At 42.9% G+C, this 17583-nt stretch overlaps 1 long non-coding RNA gene across 1 annotated transcript in view; it reads left to right on the top strand.

The window, feature by feature from the left end:
- Positions 1–17583, top strand: part of LOC109924663 — a 65786-nt gene that overhangs the window by 13782 nt on the left and 34421 nt on the right. The window contains exon 2 of the long non-coding RNA XR_007262803.1: positions 925–1014. This is a non-coding gene — a long non-coding RNA (uncharacterized LOC109924663). The remainder of the gene's footprint in view (positions 1–924; positions 1015–17583) is intronic.

Raw genomic sequence — 17583 nt, 5'->3', positions numbered from 1 at the left:
GAAGTATTGCTGCAACTGTACAAGGCAGTAGCAAGACTGCACCAGGAGTATTGTGTACAATGTAGTCTCCTTACTTGAGGAGGGATGTAGTTGCATTGGTGGCATTTCAGAGGAGGTTCACAAAATTAATTCCAGAGATGAGGGGGACTGTCTTGTGAAACAAGTTTGAGCTGATTAGGTGTACACTCTCTGGATTTTAGAAGAATGAAAGGAGATGTAATTGCGGTATATAAGGCACTAAGGAGGATTAATAAAGTAGATGTAGAAAAGATGTTTCCTCATGGGGCAATATAGAACGAGAGGTCATGGTTTTAGGAAAATTGGTTGCAGATTTAAGACAGAGTTGAGAAATTAATTCTGAGTCCTGAATCTATGGAGTTCTTTACCCCAGAATACTGTGGATGTTGGGATATTGAGCAAGTATAAGGGGGAGAGAGACAGATTTTTAATTAGTAATGAATTGAAGGGTTCTAGAGAGCGGGCAGGAAAGTAGAGGGGTTAATGCCGAGATGAGATCAGTCATGATTGTATCAAATGGTGGAGCAGGCTTGAGGGATTAAATTGTCTACTTTTGTTCCTAGTTCTTAACGCCAGTCCCTGCTGCGCTCTGCATGACACACCCAGCCAAATCAGTGTCTACCTATTTGGACTGAGTTTAACAGGCTAGTTACATCTGCTGCATTTCCAGGCTAACCATTATCCAACCAATTAGCAGACTGTTCTCATGCTACATAAATTGATATTTTCTTTCTAAGTTTGATTTCTTGTTTTCTAAGCCTGATGAATGCAAGACAAAGAATTTGACTTATTAGGTGATTTGTTCCCACCAAGAAGTTTGCAGTTTTTCTCTTCTTTAATCTTCCCATTCTTAAAGCTCATTGTTCAGTGTGCATAATGTTGATTGTTGGTTTTGCTGTTTTTCAGGAATTGCAAGCAAAGCCAAAAAAGAACTGCAAAGGACAGTCAAAAGACTGGTGCAAGCCACGGCTGAGATTTTCTCATTGCCACTGGATGGTCAGTAAATGTAAATATTTCCATTATTTTTGGAGTTGAAATACATGGCAAGCATTTAACCTTTTAAAACATGAAGCAGTGATAATTGGGGTAAACTTGTTACATTAAATTGAACTAAGTGGTGAAACATATTGAGGTAGCACTATGAATTATTGCACAGTGGAGTTGCAATTATATTAGTACAGCGAATTGAAGTCACCATACGTTTGTTTATTTCACTTTGACTAAATGTGCAAAATGGTGAGATCTTGAATCTTAAAATGAATGGCAGTTAGGGTGGAGAATCTGTAAAATTGGGTTGGATCTACCCTGACGCTGGATGCGCATTTTATCAGAAGAGGTGGGAAGCCACATTGGGACAATACTCACTTTCTTTAAATCAGCGATTGACAGGCATTTAGGCTTGTCAATGAGATAATAAACTGCAATTTTGAATTTATTGATAAGCATGATAAGAATGTTGAAGCCTTGGCAACTTTTAAAGAGTGACAACAGGTAACACCTGTTGTCATTGTTGAACTTGACAGCTGAGGAATGAGACTTTATTTTTACAATCATTGCAGGAGTTGGGCAGTCATTGATTTATGATACAGGCCTCATTGATAAACACACTGCCAAATTCACAATGTTACCAGAGAGGGGAGGTTGGGGGCTTGTGAGTTGGTCAACAGTGCAATAACAACTAGCAGGATGTGCAGCGATATCTAAGTGCCATGGACATTGTTCAGGAGGAATGTACAGTAGGGAGGACAACCTGAGAGGGGAAGATTTGTGTATACACTGATTGGGACAATAGAAACCTTCTGTTTATCTGTACAGGAAGCAGCAGAAGAACCCAAAGCAGATTGCACGCAAGCACAAGTGTGGAGTGAAAAGTAATGTGTGGGCAGCGTAGACAGCGAATGAATGAGCTACATGCAGATGTTAGATTAACTGTGTAGTCAAAGAATGTGTCTCCCTCTCTGACTGATCTTTGTGGCATAATGATGGAGGACATGAACTGTATTTGTGGTCATCTGAGGTCAGTAATCATAGAAACTAGGAGCAGGAGTGCATGATTTGGCCGTTCATGCCTGCTCTGTCATTCAGAATGATCGTAGCTGATCCTCTATCTCAATGCTGTATTCCTGTTTTCTCTCCAAGCCCTTGATGCTTTTAATATCTAAAAACCTTTAGATGAATATTGTGGCAATGCTGTCACTTTAAGAGGTTATCTTGTACTTTTATTTTGAAGAGAGGTTGTAAGGCAGAAGCTCTGAACTGGGTACTTAAGATGACTTTGGGCGGCACGGTGGCTCAGTGGTTAGCACTGCTGCCTCGTAGCACCAGGGACCCGGGTTTGATTCCACCCTCGGGCGACTGTCTATGTGGAGTTTGCACATTCTCCCTGTGTCTGCGTAGGTTTCCTCCGGGTGCTCCGGTTTCCTCCGACAATCCAAAAAATGTGCTTGGTCATGCTAAATTGCCTGTAGTGTTCAGGGATGTGTAGATGAGGTGGGTTATAGGGGGATGAGTCTGGGTGGGATGCTCCGAGGATCGGGGGTGGACTTGTTGGGTTGAAGGGCCTGTTTCCGCTCTGTGGGGATTCTATAATTCTATGATTCCAAACAGCTTGGGAGGCCTTGGGTTTGTTTTAACTTCGCGAAGGATGTGGCCAGCTCTCCCAGGTTTTCCGGTTTCGGTTTTTTTCAGTAACATCGGAAGGTATTGGGGTCTCAAAAGAGTTGAAAGCTTCAGGGAATATTTCCTAGCTGCTACTTCCTCTGAATTTTCTCTTGATGTTTTTTTCTCCTGGATTGGAGAACTGCATGTGAGAACCTGTGTCTGAATTTGCCTTCTTGCCGAGGGGTGTGTTTGAGATGTTACTATATTGGAACAGTTAATTAGTGATTGGCACTGTATCTATTGTTAGGTTAAGTTTTCCAGGAGTTAAATTATTGTAAATTCCTTTTTCTTTTGTTTATATTTTAACTACAGTGTTTAAATAAGTTGTGTTTTTCATAATGGTGAGTAGTTTGACCACTCGCATTGCATCTGGAACATGGCACTTCACATTTCCCCTTAAAATAAGAAAATGTTAGGGTCCAGGCTATCTTCTTAAAATATTTTGAGGAGGTCTGGCATGGCCCACAATAAATTGTGGGGTCTTGTCAGTATTGAAACCTATAATTCCAGTTGGGTTTAGGATTGTTCGTCTCGGGTGTTGAATTCAGTTGGTTTAAGGAAATTTAAGGAAACCCCAGAAATTACAGGCCAGTTCGTCTTACTTCAGTGGTGGGAAAATTATTGGAAAGGGCTCTGAGAGATAGGATTTATGATCACTTGGATAGGCACAGTTTGATTTGTGAAAGTCGGCATGGATTTGTGAGGGGTAGACCATGCCTCACAAACCTATTTGAATTCTTTGAAGAGGTGACCAAACATGTGGATGAAGGTAGAGCAGTGGATGTGGTATACATGGATTTAAGTAAAACGTTTAATAAGGTTCCCCATGGTAGGCTCATGCAGAAAGTAAGGAGGCATGGGATAGGGGGAAATGTGGCAGATTGGATTCAGAATTGGCTGACCCTGAGAAGACAGGGTGGTAGTGGACGGAAAATATTCAACATGGTGCTCAGTTATGAGTAGTGTACCACAAGGATCTGTTCTGGGTACTCTTCTATTTGTGATTTTTGTAAATGATCTGGATGTAGGAGTGGAAGGGTGGATTAGTAAGTTCGCGGATGATACGCAGGTGGGTGGAGTTGTGGATAGTGCAGAGGGCTGTTCTCGGTTACAAAGGGACATTGATAGGATGCAGAGCTGGGCTGAGAAGTGGCAGATGGAGTTTAACCCTGAAAAGTGTGAGGGATGCTCCAGTTATACAAAACCCTGGTTCGGCCACATCTGGCGTATTGTGTCCAGTTCTGGTCACCTCATTACAGGAAAGATGTGGAAGTGTTGGAAAAGGTGCAGAGGAGATTTACCAGGATGTTGCCTGGAATGGAGGGAAGGTCTTGCGAGGAAAGGTTGAGAGAGTTAGGGCTTTTCTCTTTAGAACGACGAAGGATGAGAGGTGACTTGATAGAGGTGTACAAAATGATCAGAAGTATAGATAGAGTGGACAGCCAGATACTTTTTCTTAGGGTGGAGGTAGCTATTAGAAGGGGACCTAGTTTTAAAGTCAGTTGCGGTAGATATTGGGGAGGCGGTAGATACTGGGGAGACGTCAGAGGTGGTTCTTTTCTCAGAATGGTAGAGGCGTGGAATGCATTGCCGGAGAGGGTGGTGTTGTCAGCCTCATTAGGGGCATTTAAGCGGCTGTTAGATAGGCATATGGATGATAGTATAAGGTAGGGATGGAGGTTAGATACCTTAGGTTTAAGGTAAAAGTTTGGCACAGCATCGTGGGCCGAAAGACCTGTACTGTGCTGTACATTTCTATGTTCTATGTTCTATGTTCTATAAACAGGGTGTACCTTTTGTAGTAATGGGTCTTTTGGTCACTAGGAGTTTTCTGGAGGTGGAAGAAGTGACTTTGGGAGTTTTTCAAAAAGTGAGCAAGGCAAAGCTTTCAGAATTGGCAAACAAGCTGGTGTTGGCTTACCTAGGTCTCTGAGGAAAGGGGAGATAGTTGTGACAATTGAGCAGCATTTAAAACTGCCAGAAATGCCGTCAGAATCTTTGGAAATGGCTAAAATTCAATTGTAAATGAAGCAGGTTGAATTAGAGGTGAAAGAATAGCCCTGGCAGAACAAAGAAAAAGAAAAGGAAGTGAAACAATTTGAATTAAGATTAAAAGCAGAAGAAAAAGAGAAGGACAGGAAGGCCATAATAGGAAAAAGAGAGAGAAGTTGAACTTTGGAAGTTGGTAATGAGAGAGGAAAGTGGACTTTAAAGGGTGGGGGTGAACATAGAAGGAAGGCTTAGTGAGGACGAGCAAACTCCGGTTTGGGTGCGGCTCTTTGGTGTAGGGGTACGATTCTCGCTTAGGGTGTTGTACAGTGATGACATGTGAGAGGTCCCAGGTTCATCTCCCTGATGAGCCCAGGTTTCAGGATGGCACGGTGGCTCAGTGGTTAGCAATGCTGCCTCACAACGCCAGGAACCCGGGTTCGATTCCAGTGACTGTGCAAACTCCACACAGACATTCTCCCCGTGTCTACGTGGGTTTCCTCCTGATGCTCTGGTTTCCTCCCACAGTCCAACGATGTGCAGGCTAGGTGGATTGGCCATGCTAAATTGCCCGTAGTGTTCAGGGATGTCTAGATTAGGTGGGTTATGAGAATGGGTCCAGGTGGGATGCTCTGAGGGGCGGAGTGGACTTGTTGCGCCAAAGGGCCTGTTTCCACACTGTAGGGATTCTATGATTCTTGAAACTCATCGTAGCCAAAGGCTTGGTGGGGATCTGTGTAAATATGTCCAAGCATTATCTAAATTCGACAAGAAGGATGTGTAAGTCTTTTTCATTCGATTTGAGAAAGTGGCTAATCAAATGAAATGGTTGGTGAGGTATTTGTATCAATATCAGAGGAGGTATCTGTGGAGTATGAGGAGGTGAAATATGTCATCTTAAGTGCATATGAGCTTGTGCCAGAAGCCTACTGGCAATGTTTTAGGAATCTAAGAAGGGATCCTGGTCAAAAATATATTAAGTTTGAAAGGATCAAACAAAATAATTTTGATAGGTGGGCAAGGGCATTGAAAATAGATCAAATATGTGATGCTCTTAGAAAGACGATTATTCTGGAGGAGTTCAAAAATTTATTTCCTGAAGTAGTGAGAACTCGTGGAAGAGCAGAAAGTTGAAATGGCCGATGATTATGAGTTGTTCATAAATCAAAATTTGGCTTCCAACATCAATTTCAATTTGAGAGGGATAGAAATGTGGGAAAAGAGAAATCCTCAGGTGGTAAAGGAAAAGGAGATCTCATTAAAGATAGTAAAGATATTTTACCACAGGGTAAAAAGGAAACCCATGATGGGGAAAAAGAAGTAAAAAAGCTCAGGTGTTTTCACTGCAGTAAAGTAGGCCACATGAAATTGCAGTGTTGGTGGTTTGGAAAAAGCACTGAGAAGACAGATGAGGGAAAACAGGATAAAGCCAGTGAAATTTGTTGAAGTGGTAAAGGATAGCACAGTGGAAGCTTAAAAAGCTGCACCAGAAAGTACGACCTGGTCAAGGTTTTGTTGAGAAGAAAGTGCCAGATCTTAAACCATGTACTTACGAGGGTAAGGTTTATTTGCATATGCCAGGAGGAGCAGGTAAAGAAATTACAATTTTAAGAGATATGGGAGCATGTCAGTCATTGCTATTGAGAGATGTGGAGATATGTAATTCAGAAGGATTGTCGAGGAGTTACTCAAATATGTTTTTAACTAGATATGGACTCCCCACCAAGAGATGATCAGATCAAGGGTCAATTTTTACATCTAAATTATTCAGGGAAGTTATGGATAGCTTAGGAATAAAACAATTCAAATCCACTGTGTACCATCCAGAATCGCAGGGAGCCGTAGAATGGTGACATCACATTTTAAAGATCATGTTGAAAGGTTATAGTCAAGACTGTCCAGAGGATTGGGATAAAAGAATTCCATTTGTACTTTTTGCAATTACGGATGCACCAAATGAATGTACCTAATTCAGCCCATTTGAAATAGTTTTTGAGCATGAGGTAAGAGGACCACTGGAATTAATTAAGGAGAAATTGGTGAGTTCAGAGACCACATGTTTGGACTGTGTCAAATTTTAGGGAAAGATTAAATAGAGTGGGTGAGTTGTTTAGACAGCATTTAGTAACACGGCATATGATGAAACAAGAAGCAGACGAGAAATGAAAAATTCACAATTTTCCCGTGGAGATAGTGTTAATGGGGTGGCATGGTGGCTCAGTGGTTAGCACTGCTGCCTCTCAGCACTAGGGACCCGGGTTCGATTCCACCCTTGGGTGACTGTCTGTGTGGAGTTTGCACATTCTCCCCGTGTCTGTGTGGATTTCCTCTGGGTACTCCGGTTCCCTCCTAGGGCCCAAAGATGTGGCAGTTAGGTGGATTGCCCATGCTAAATTGCCCATAGCGTTGAGAGATGTGTAGCTGAGGTGGGTTATAAGGGATTGGATCTGGGTGGGATGCTCCAAGGGTTGGTGTGGACTTTTTGGGCCGAAGGTCCTGTTTACACACTGTAGGGATTCTATGATCTTAATGTTATTTCCAGAGGTAAGTTATCCTTTAAAAGCAAGGTTTAGTGGGCCTTATCAAATTGAAAGGAGGTTGAGTGAGGTGAATTATTTGATAAGAACACCAGATCGAAAGAAATCTGTGTGTCATATGAATACACTGAAATGGTATTTTGATAGGGAAGGAAAGCAAAAGTAGAATATGTTATTGGTTACAACACAGTGAAGAACGAAGTCCAGATAATTTGGAATTGGACATTCCTCAAATTAAATTGGACAATGACGAAGTTCTGCAAAATTAGGATAAAGTATTGAGTTACTTTCCAGAGGAAAATCAAAATTATCTGAAAGATTATACCATCTAATGGGGAGATATGTGGGAATAAACGTGGAAATACTAATCTAATTATGCATGATGTAGATATAGGAAATAGCATTCCAATTAAGCAACATCCTTACAGACTTAACCCTCTAAAGTTGGCACAGGTTCAAAAAGAGATTGAATGCATGCTCAAGGACAACATAATTGAAGTGAGTTGCAGTGACTGGAGCTTATAGATAGTAACAGTGCCAAAACCAGATGGTAGCCAATGATTACGTGTGGACTATTGCAAAGTCAATGCAGTTACAAAGTCTAATTCATATCCTGTTCCACATTTGAAAGATTGTATTGAGAAGGTGGGACAAACAAAAACAGAAGTTGTTGGAAAAGCTAAGCATGTCTGGCAGCATCCGTGAAGAAAAATCAGAGTTAACGTTTCGGATCAGGTGACTCCTCCTCAGAATGGTAACCAGACCTGAAATGTTAACTCTGATTTTTCTTCACAGATGCTGCCAGTCCTGCCGAGTTTTTTCCGGAACTTCTGTTTTTGTTCCTGATTTCCAGCATCTGGAGTTCTTTCAGTTTTTATTTTATGTATTGAAGTTGGACTTCCTCAGAGGATACTGGCAGGTACCTTTATCCAAAAGAGCAGAGACAATTTTATGACACCAAGTGGCCTATACCAATTTAAAGTCATGCAATTTGGCATGGAAAATGTACCAGCCAATAAAGTCATTTCTAGATTACCCAATTATGTGCTGCACATTGACAACCTGCTGATTTTTAGTCACACGTGGAATGAACATTTGCAGCATCTATTGGAATGGTTCAGTCGATTTTGAGAAGGAGACAAAACAGTGAATTTGTAAAAACCCAAGTCATGTTCCTCAGCCGTGTTTTTGGACATGGACAGATAGCTCCAAGTAAAAACAAAGGCTATTGGGAGTTTCCCATGCTTTCGAAGAGGGTGGTACTGTACTACGATTCCTGGGATTAAGTGGGTTTTATTGGAAGTTTGTACCGAATTTTAGCAGTGTGATTGCTCCGCTGACTGACTTACTAAAGAAGTGCAGAAAATTTCAATGAATGGCAGACTCTCAGAAGGCATCTGATAGCCTGAAAGCTGTCATAACCCCTGCCCCAGTGTTAGCAACACCTAATTATACAAAGCCGTTCAAGGTGGCTATCAATGCAAGTGATGTGGGTGTTGTTGCTGTACTCCTACAAGAAGATGAAGAGAAGATAGAAAGATGTCTTGGGTATTTTTCCAGAAAATCGAATACCCATCGAAAGAAGTGTTCCATGTTTGGGAAGGAAACCTTGAGGTTGACGGTGGTGTTAACAACATTTCAGCATTCATATTGCCAGTAATGTGTCTGAGACAGTTGATCGTAACCCATTAAGTTCTTGGAGAAATTTTAAGGACAAAAATTCCAGACTGTTTAGATGGAGCTTATTATTGCAGTCATTCAATTTGAAAATTATATATGTAGCACGACAAGAAAACGTAATTGCCGACACGTTGTTGTGACTTTGATAAAGAAAGATAGAGGTGTTTGATGGTGGGAATAGAAGAACTGAAACAGATCATAGCGGTAAATGTTTGCATGCTTAGAGCCAATGTAATGTATTGGATTGTAGTGTACTAAAACCCTTCAGGATGAAGAGTTTTAAAAATGAAGCCAACTTTGTATATTGGTGGGGGGAGGTGTGATGATGCTGTCACTTTAAGGGATTATTTTGTCCCGGTTTTTTTCTTTTGAAGAGAGGTTGAAAGGCAGAGGTGAAGAAATTGCTACTGAAGACGACTTGAGTAAACAGCTTGGAAGGTATTGGGTTTGTTTTAACAGCCTGAATGAGTGTGGCCAAGCTCTTTCAGATCCAGATTTTTGGGTTTCGATTTTGTCAGTAACATCAGAAGATATTGGGGTATCCAAAGAGTTGGAAGTTTCAGTGAATGACTCCTAGTTGCTACTTTCTCTGAATTTTCTCTTGATGTTTCTTTCCTTCCGGATTGGAGAACTGCATGTGAGGGTAAGTGTTTAATAAATATTCCTAAACAGCTTGAATGGGGACAGAAATGTCCTTCAGTGGGGTTAAGTGCTTCACTTGTGAGATGTGCGAGATCCATGACACTTCCAATGTCGCGGATAACTACATCTGCAGGAGGTGCACCCAATTGCTGCAGCTCACAGAACGCATGGATAGCAGCAATTGGATGTACTTGGGAGCATGATGGTGGCGGAAAGCGTCACGGACAATAGTTTTAGAGATGTGTTGATACCCAAGGCGCAGGCAGATAGACGGGTGACTGCTGGAAAGGGCAGGCAGCCACTGCAGGAAACCCCGGTGGTCGTCCCCCTCTCTGACAGGTATATTGTTTTGGATACTGTTGAGGGGGATGAACTATCAGGGGGTAACAGCAGCAGCAGCAAGACTGGTGGCACTATGGCTGGCTCTGTTCTTAAGAAGGGAAGGACAAAGAGCACTAGAGCAGTAGTTATAGGGGCCTCTATAGTTGGAGGTATAGATAAACACTTCTGTGGATGTGAAAGAAACTCCAGGATGGTGTGTTGCCTCCCTGGTACCAGGGTCCAGGATGTCTCTGAACGGGCAGAAAGCATTCTGAAGGGAGAGGGTGAACAGCCAGAGGTTGTGGTACATATTGTTACGAACAACATAGGTAGAATCAGTGGCGAGATCCTGCAGCAGCAATTCGGGGAGATAGGTAGAAAGTTTAAAAGGTATGACCTCCAAGGTTGTAATCTCAGGATTACTCCCTTTGCCATGTGCCAGTGAGGCTAGAAATAGGAGGATTGTAGAGCTCAACACGTGGCTAAACAGATGGTGTAAGAGGGAGGGTTTCAGATATCTGGGCCATTAGAATCTCTTCCAGGATAGGTGGGACCTGTACAAGAAGGATGGGTTGCGTCTGAACTGGAGGGGCAGAAGTATTCTGGCTGGGAGGTTTGCTGGTGTCACTCAGGAGGATTTAAACTAGCTTGGCAGGGGGATGGGAACCGATGCAAAGGTGAATGGACTGAAAGGGAACTAGAGAATAGGGCCAGTAAGACTCGGAGGAAGAGCAGACAGGGTGTGGTTGCTGATCAAAGCGGATCTGGTGGACTGAAGTGCATCTGTTTCAATGCAAGAAGTGTAACAGGTAAGGCAAGTGAACTTACAGCTTGGATTAGTACTTGGAACGATGATGTTGCTTTTACAGAGACTTGGTTAAGGGAGGCACAGGATTGGCAGCTTAACATTCCAGGATACAGATGTTTCAGGTGGGATAGAGGGGGATATAAAAGGGGTGGGGGAGTTGCACTACTTGTTAAGGAGAATATCATAGCTGTACTGCAGGAAGACACCTCAGATGGCTTATACAGCGAGGCAGTATGGGTACAGCTCAGGAATAGGAAGGGTGCAATAACAGTGTTTGGGGTTTACTATGGGCCTCCCAACAGCCAGTGGGAGATAGAAGAACAGATATGTAGGCAGATTTTGGCAAGATGTAAAAGTAACAGGGTTGTTGTCGTGGGTGATTTTAACTTCCCATATATTGACTGGGACTCACTTAGTGCTTGAGGCTCGGATGGGGCAGAGTTTGTAATGAGCATCAAGGAGGGCTTCTTGAAACAGTATGTAGATAGTCCAACTAGGAAAGGGGCTGTACTGGACCTAGTATTGGGAAATGAGCCTGGCCAGGTGGTCGGCGTCTCAGTAGGGGAGCAGCTCAGGAACAGTGATCACAATTCACTAAGTTTTAAGGTACTGATGGATAAAGATAGGTGTAGTTGTCAGGTGAAGGTGCTAAATTGGGGAAGGCTAATTACAACAATATTAGGCAGGAACTGAAGAATGTAGATTGGAGGCAGATGTTTGAGGGTAAATCAACATCTGGTATGTGGGAGGCTTTCAAGTGTAAGTTGCTGGGAACTCATGTTCCTTTAAAGATGAAGGATAAGTATTACAAGTTTAGGGAACCTTGGATAATGAAAGATACTGTGAGCCTAATCAAAAATGAAAAGGAAGCATTTATCAAGGCTACGAGGCTAGGAACACACAAAGTAAGGGTGGAATACAAGGAAAGTTGAAAGAAACTTAAGCAAGGAGTCAGGAGGGCTGAAAGGGGTCATGAAAAGTCATTGGCCAACAGGATTAAAGAAAATCCCAAAAGCTTTTTTATACATGTACAAACAGTAAGAGGGTGGCCAGGCAGAGGGTTGGCCCAATCAAGGACAGGGAACGGAATTTATGTGTAGAGCCAGAGGAAATGGGTGAAGTATTAATTGAGTACTTTGCGTCAGTATTCACCATCGAGAAGGACTTGGTGGATGATGAGTCTGGGGAAGGGTGTGCAGATAGTTTGGGTCATGTTGAGATCAAAAGGGTGGGGGTATTGGGGGTCTTGAAAAAACATTAAGGTAGACAAGTCCCCAGGGCCTCATGGGATATACCCCAGAATATTGAGAGAGGCAAGGGAGGAAATTGCTGGGACCTTGAGGGAACTCTTTGTATCTTCACTGGCTACAGGGGAGGTCCTAGAGGATTGGAGAATGGCCAGTGCTGTTCCTTTGTTTAAGAAGGGTGGCAAGGATAATCCAGCTAATTACAGACTCGTGAGCCTTAAGTCAGTGGTAGGGAAATTATTGGGGCAGGATTTACTCCCACCTGGAAATCAATGGGCGTATTAGTGAGAGGCAACATGGTTTTGTGAAGGGGAGGTCGTGTCTCACTAACTTGGTTGCGTTTTTTGAGGAAGTGACGAAGATGATCGATGAGGGTGGGGCAGTGGATGTTGTCTACATGGATTTCAGTAAGGCCTTTGACAAGGTCCCTCATGGTAGGCTGATACAGAAGATAAAGTTGCACGGGGTCAGAGGTGAGCTTGCGAGATGGATAAAATACTGGCTTGGTCACAGAAGACAGAGGGTAGCAGTGGAAGGGTGCGTTTCTGAATGGAGGGCTGTTACTAGTGGCGTTGCTCAGGGATAAGTGTTGGGACCTTTGCTGTTTGTAATATATATATAAATGATTTGGAGGAGAATGTAACTGGTCTGATTAAGTTTGCTGATGACCCAAAGGTTGTTGGAATTGCGGATAATGATGAGGACTGTCAAAGGATACAGCAGGATCTAGATCGGTTGGGCAGAGACTTGCCAAATTGTGTTTAATCTGGAAAAATGTGAGGTAATGCATTTTGGAAGGTCTAATCCAGATGGAAAATATACAGTAAATGGCAGAACCCTTAAGAGTACTGATAGGCAGGGGGATCTGCGTGTACAGCTGCACAGGTTGCTGAAAGTGGCAATGCAGGTGGAAAACGTAGTCAACATGGCATACAGCATGCTTGCCTTCATCGGCCGGAGCATTGAGTTTAAAAATTGGCAGGTAATGCAGTTTTCTCGAACCTTAGTTAGGCCGCATTTGGAATATTTGTGTTCAATTCTGGTCACCCCACTACCAGAAGGATGTGGTGGCTTTGGAGAGGGTACAAAAAAGATTTACCAGGATATTGCCTGGTATAGAGGACATTAGCTACAAGGAGAGGTTGGAGAAACTTGGGTTGTTCTCACTGGAACGACGGAGGTTGAGGGGGGACCTTATAGAGGTCTACAACATTATGAAGGGCATGGACAGACTGGACAGTCAGAAATAGTAGGAACTGCCGATGCTGGAGAATCTGAGATAACAAGGTGTAGAGCTGGATGAACACAGCAGGCCAAGCAACATCAGAGGAGCAGGAAAGCTGACGTTTCAGGTCTGGACCCTCTGAAGAAGAGTCCAGACCCGAAACATCAGCTTTCCTGCTCCTCTGATGCTGCTTGGCCTGGATGGTCAGAAGCTTTTTCCCAGGATGGAAGAGTCAGTTACCAGAGGCCATGGGTTTAAGGTGTGAGGGGCAAGGTTTAAAGGTGATGTACGAGGCAAGTTTTTTACTCCGAGGTTGGTGGGTGTCTGGAACTCGCTGTCGGGGGAGGTAGTGGAAGCAGATACTTTAGTGACTTTTAAAGGGCATCTTGACAAATATATGAATAGGATTGGAATGGAGGGATACAGTCCCTGGAAGGGTAGGGGGTTTTAGTTATGACGAGCAGCATGTCGGTGCAGGCTTGGAGGGCTGAAGGGCCTGTTCCTGTCCTGTAATTTTCTTTGTTCTTTGTTCTAATTTGCCTTTCTGCCAATGAGTGTGTTCATGGGATGTTACAATATTGGAACAGCTTATTAGTAATTGGCACTATATCTCTTATTTGGTTGAGTTTTCCAGTCGGTAAGTTATTCCAAATTCTTCTTTTTTTGTTTACATTTTAACTATAGCGTTTAAATAAATTGTGTTTTGCTTGACTTCGAGTAGTTTGACCAGTCACATTGCATCTGGAAGAAGGAACTTCACATCTGCCTTTAAAATAAGAAAAAGTTAGGGTCCAGGCTATCATCTTAAAATATTTTGAGGGGGTCTAGTCTGGTCCATAAAAATATCTAATATCTTCCTTGAATCTATTCTGTGACTTGCCCCTACAGTCTCTTGTGGTAGAGATTTCCATAGGTTCACTACCCTTTAAGCGAAGAAGTTTTTCTTTATTTCAGTCCTAAATGGTCTGCCCCATGTCCTGACATTTTGTCCCCTGGTTCTAGCGTCCCCAGCCAGGAAAAGCATCTAGTCTGTCCAACCTGTTAGACTTTTTTATGCATTTCAATCAAGTTCCTTTCATTCTTCTGAACTCGACTGAATGCAGGCCCAGTCAAACCACTCTTTCCTCTTAGGACAGCCCTGCCATCCCTGCTATTAGCTTAGTGAACCTCCAATGCACTCGCTGACCACGGTCAAGTAAATCAATTCTTAGGTAGGGAAATCAAAATTGTATGCAGTATTCCAAGTGTGGTCTCACAAAGGCCCTATATATCTGAAGTAAGACATCCCTCCTTCTAAGCTCCAATCCTCTTGCAATGAAGGCCAATATACCATTTGGTTTCCTAATTGCTTGCTGCACCTGCCTGTCTACTTTCATTGACTGGTGGGCACGCAGAGCCCTTTGGACATCCACATGTACCGATATATTACCATTTACATAATATTCAGGCTTTCTGTATTTCACACCAAAGTATTTATTCTTGTTGTATTGCATCTGCCATGTGTTTGCCCACTTACTCAACTTGTCTAAATTACACACAATCGTCCTTGCATCCTCCTCACAACTCTCAATCCTGCTCCGTTTTGGGTCATCAGCAAACTTAGAAATGTTACATTTGGTTCCCTCACCGAGGGAATGTGTATTGTGAATACCTGGGGTCCACAATCTCATCCTTGCAATAGATTCACTGCTTGCCACTTGGAAAAAGACCTGTTTATTCCCACTTTCTGTTTCATGTTAACCAGTTCTCAATTCATGCCAAAATATTACCCCTGTCCCAAGTGCTTTAACTTTGCCCACTAACTTCTTTTGAAGGACGTTATCAGAAGCTTACTGAAAATTCAAATACACCGCATACACTGGTTGTCCCTTATCTATTCCACTGGCTACATCCTCAAAAATTTCCCAGTTGATTTGTTAAGCATGATTTGCCTTTCATAAAACCATGCTTGCTTTATCCAGTTATATCTGTGCATTCTGACTGTTGTATTATCACATATTTTGCTATAGACACTGCTATTTGCTCCATGACTCGTGTTAGGGTAATCGGTTTGTAGAGCTGTTCTTTCTCCTCTCCCTCCCTTTTGAAGTAGTGTGGTTACATTTACAACCTCAAATTTGTAGGAACTGCTCCAGAATTCAAAGAATTTTGGAAGATGACCACTAATGCATCCAGTAGTTCCTAGGCCACTTCCTTTAGTACTCTTAAGATGCAGATTATCGGACTCTGATGACTTGTCAGCCTTGAACCCCATTAATTTCCCCATTGCCATTTTCTTACTGATACTGATTTTCTTCAATTGTGCCATTTAACCAGACCCTTAGTTTCATTACATTTCTGAGAGGTTATTTGTGCCCTCTCCTGTAAAGACAACTGAAATATTGTTCCAGAGATAGTAGGAACTGCAGATGCTGGAGAATCCGAGAAGGGTCTAGGCCCGAAACGTCAGCCTCTCTGCTCCTATGAAATATTGTTCAGTTCTCCTGCCATTTCTTTGTTCCCCAATTTAATTTCCCTGGCTTCTGAATGTAAAAGACCTCCATTTATCTTTACTCATCTTTTTCTCTTCACAAAAGATTCTCATTAGAGGGCAGAATTGAAGAGAATGTATTGACAGGAGCAGTGGGTCTTTGTTCCTTATTTGTCTGGTTGGATGCTGAAACAAGTTTGTCTTATGTGTCTCGCATGCCTCTGTTTTGCTGATGTCTCAACATCCTCCAAATGGTCTCATGTATCTAAGGATGCTGTGGCTAGGCACTGGATTCCTCATCTTCCTCCTTCGATGTCTACTGAGGACTACTCCTTCTATAGCGTGGCATGTAGCTTTCTTTTGACTCTGTGTTCCTCACAGGTGTCAGGTGGATGTGCATTGTCAGCATCTTTTAAGTCAACGGGAGGGATATAAAATGTTGTGGCACCTGAGTGTGATAGAAAATATAAATGTTGTGGTTCTCCCAAGGTACCGTGCACATACCTGCAGGATCCACTGATGGCAGCCACTAATGTGTTGCATGTTGAGGAAGTAAAATCTCTTCTAGTCAATGAAGACCACTCACTGGTCTGTCGGTATTTTAATGGCCATATGCATATTGGCTGTACGACTGCGTCTGGTGCATGGTGCAAAGTAATGCTAAACCTATTTGGTCTGCATCCATTCAGTAATGTGTATACAAATTGGCCCTCCTGAAGAAGGCATTTGTCATGACCTTGATGCAGATACATGCCATTGTTTGGGAAATGCCACATACATTTCTAGCGGGCTCCTGACATGAACCTGAGCTTAGAAATTTAGGTCACAGTGACTGTAACTATTTCACATTGCCAATTGTAATAACTGCTGCAGAATCTACAGCATTTTGGAAGGTGATCACCAATACATCCAGTATTGCCTAGGCTACTTTCTTCAGTACTCTGAGCTCTGACATTGTTCTCCACACCACCTGCAGTGCAATGGGTTGCTGATCTCGCTGCCCATGATCTGAGATGGTCTTGGTAGCCTGAGGTCTGATGGAGAGAACTCAAATTAATAGCAGTCCTTGAATCATCAACTTTGTAATGCCCGTAGAAGAGAGAACTCTGGTGCTACCTGCGTTTCGTGGTGGTTGCTCCATCACAGTGAGGCCTATTGCAGTCACAGGATAGTTGCCACATTATAGTCACGAGAGACCTCAGATGTGCATGAGGATGAGCATTCTTATATCTCCAATGTGTTTACATCTTTGGGACACGTGGCCAACTCTGTAGATCCCTATCTGATAAAACATGAAGTAGCCTGAGGTCTAAGGGGTTCTGTACGGGAACAGGAGCTTTATCTGTTATCATGGCAACTTGAGTCACTGGTGTTACCTTAGCAGGGCTAAGAAGCTGAAGTCCTCTCCCTTGTAGGGCGCACTTATACCTCCCTGTTGACCTGATGATTAGATTGAAACTCCACGTGCTTCTTTCACTCTGTTATCTCTCCTCTGAGCTTTTTGACAAGGTGCTAACAGGTCTACACTTCTCGCCAGCATCCACAAATGGGCTACTAGGAATGATTCTCTAAGTGAATTGTCATTATCGTGATGAAGGAGGCCACACTGCAGATGAGAGGGAAATTGTAGCCATTGCCTAAATAGACTCTTGTAATGTCCAAACCAGGGCACAGATAGTTTCTAGAAGCTTTTCCTTCATGCATCTCATTCTGGACCTCCACGATCGCACACCATAGACACAACTCCCAAAGATATAGCCTGAGACTCTGATTAGGCTTGGTCTCCCACACTTTTAATAGTGTTTGTGACTTTGGCTGTCATAATCTCTGACAGAAAGTGTGTGGTGTTTGTGGCAAGTTTAAGAACATAAGAAGTGGGAGCAAGAGGACGCCATCTGGCTCATCGAGCCTGCCCCACCATTCATTAAGTTCATGGCTGATCTTTTTGTGGACTCAGTTCCACTTACCTTCCCCCACAACCTAAC

This window comes from Rhincodon typus, chromosome 9, assembly GCF_021869965.1.
Source record: "Rhincodon typus isolate 14 chromosome 9, sRhiTyp1.1, whole genome shotgun sequence".
Taxonomy (NCBI): Eukaryota; Metazoa; Chordata; class Chondrichthyes; order Orectolobiformes; family Rhincodontidae; genus Rhincodon; species Rhincodon typus.
Note: the sequence above shows the minus strand (reverse complement) of the source record. Positions and strands in the feature narration are given on the sequence as shown.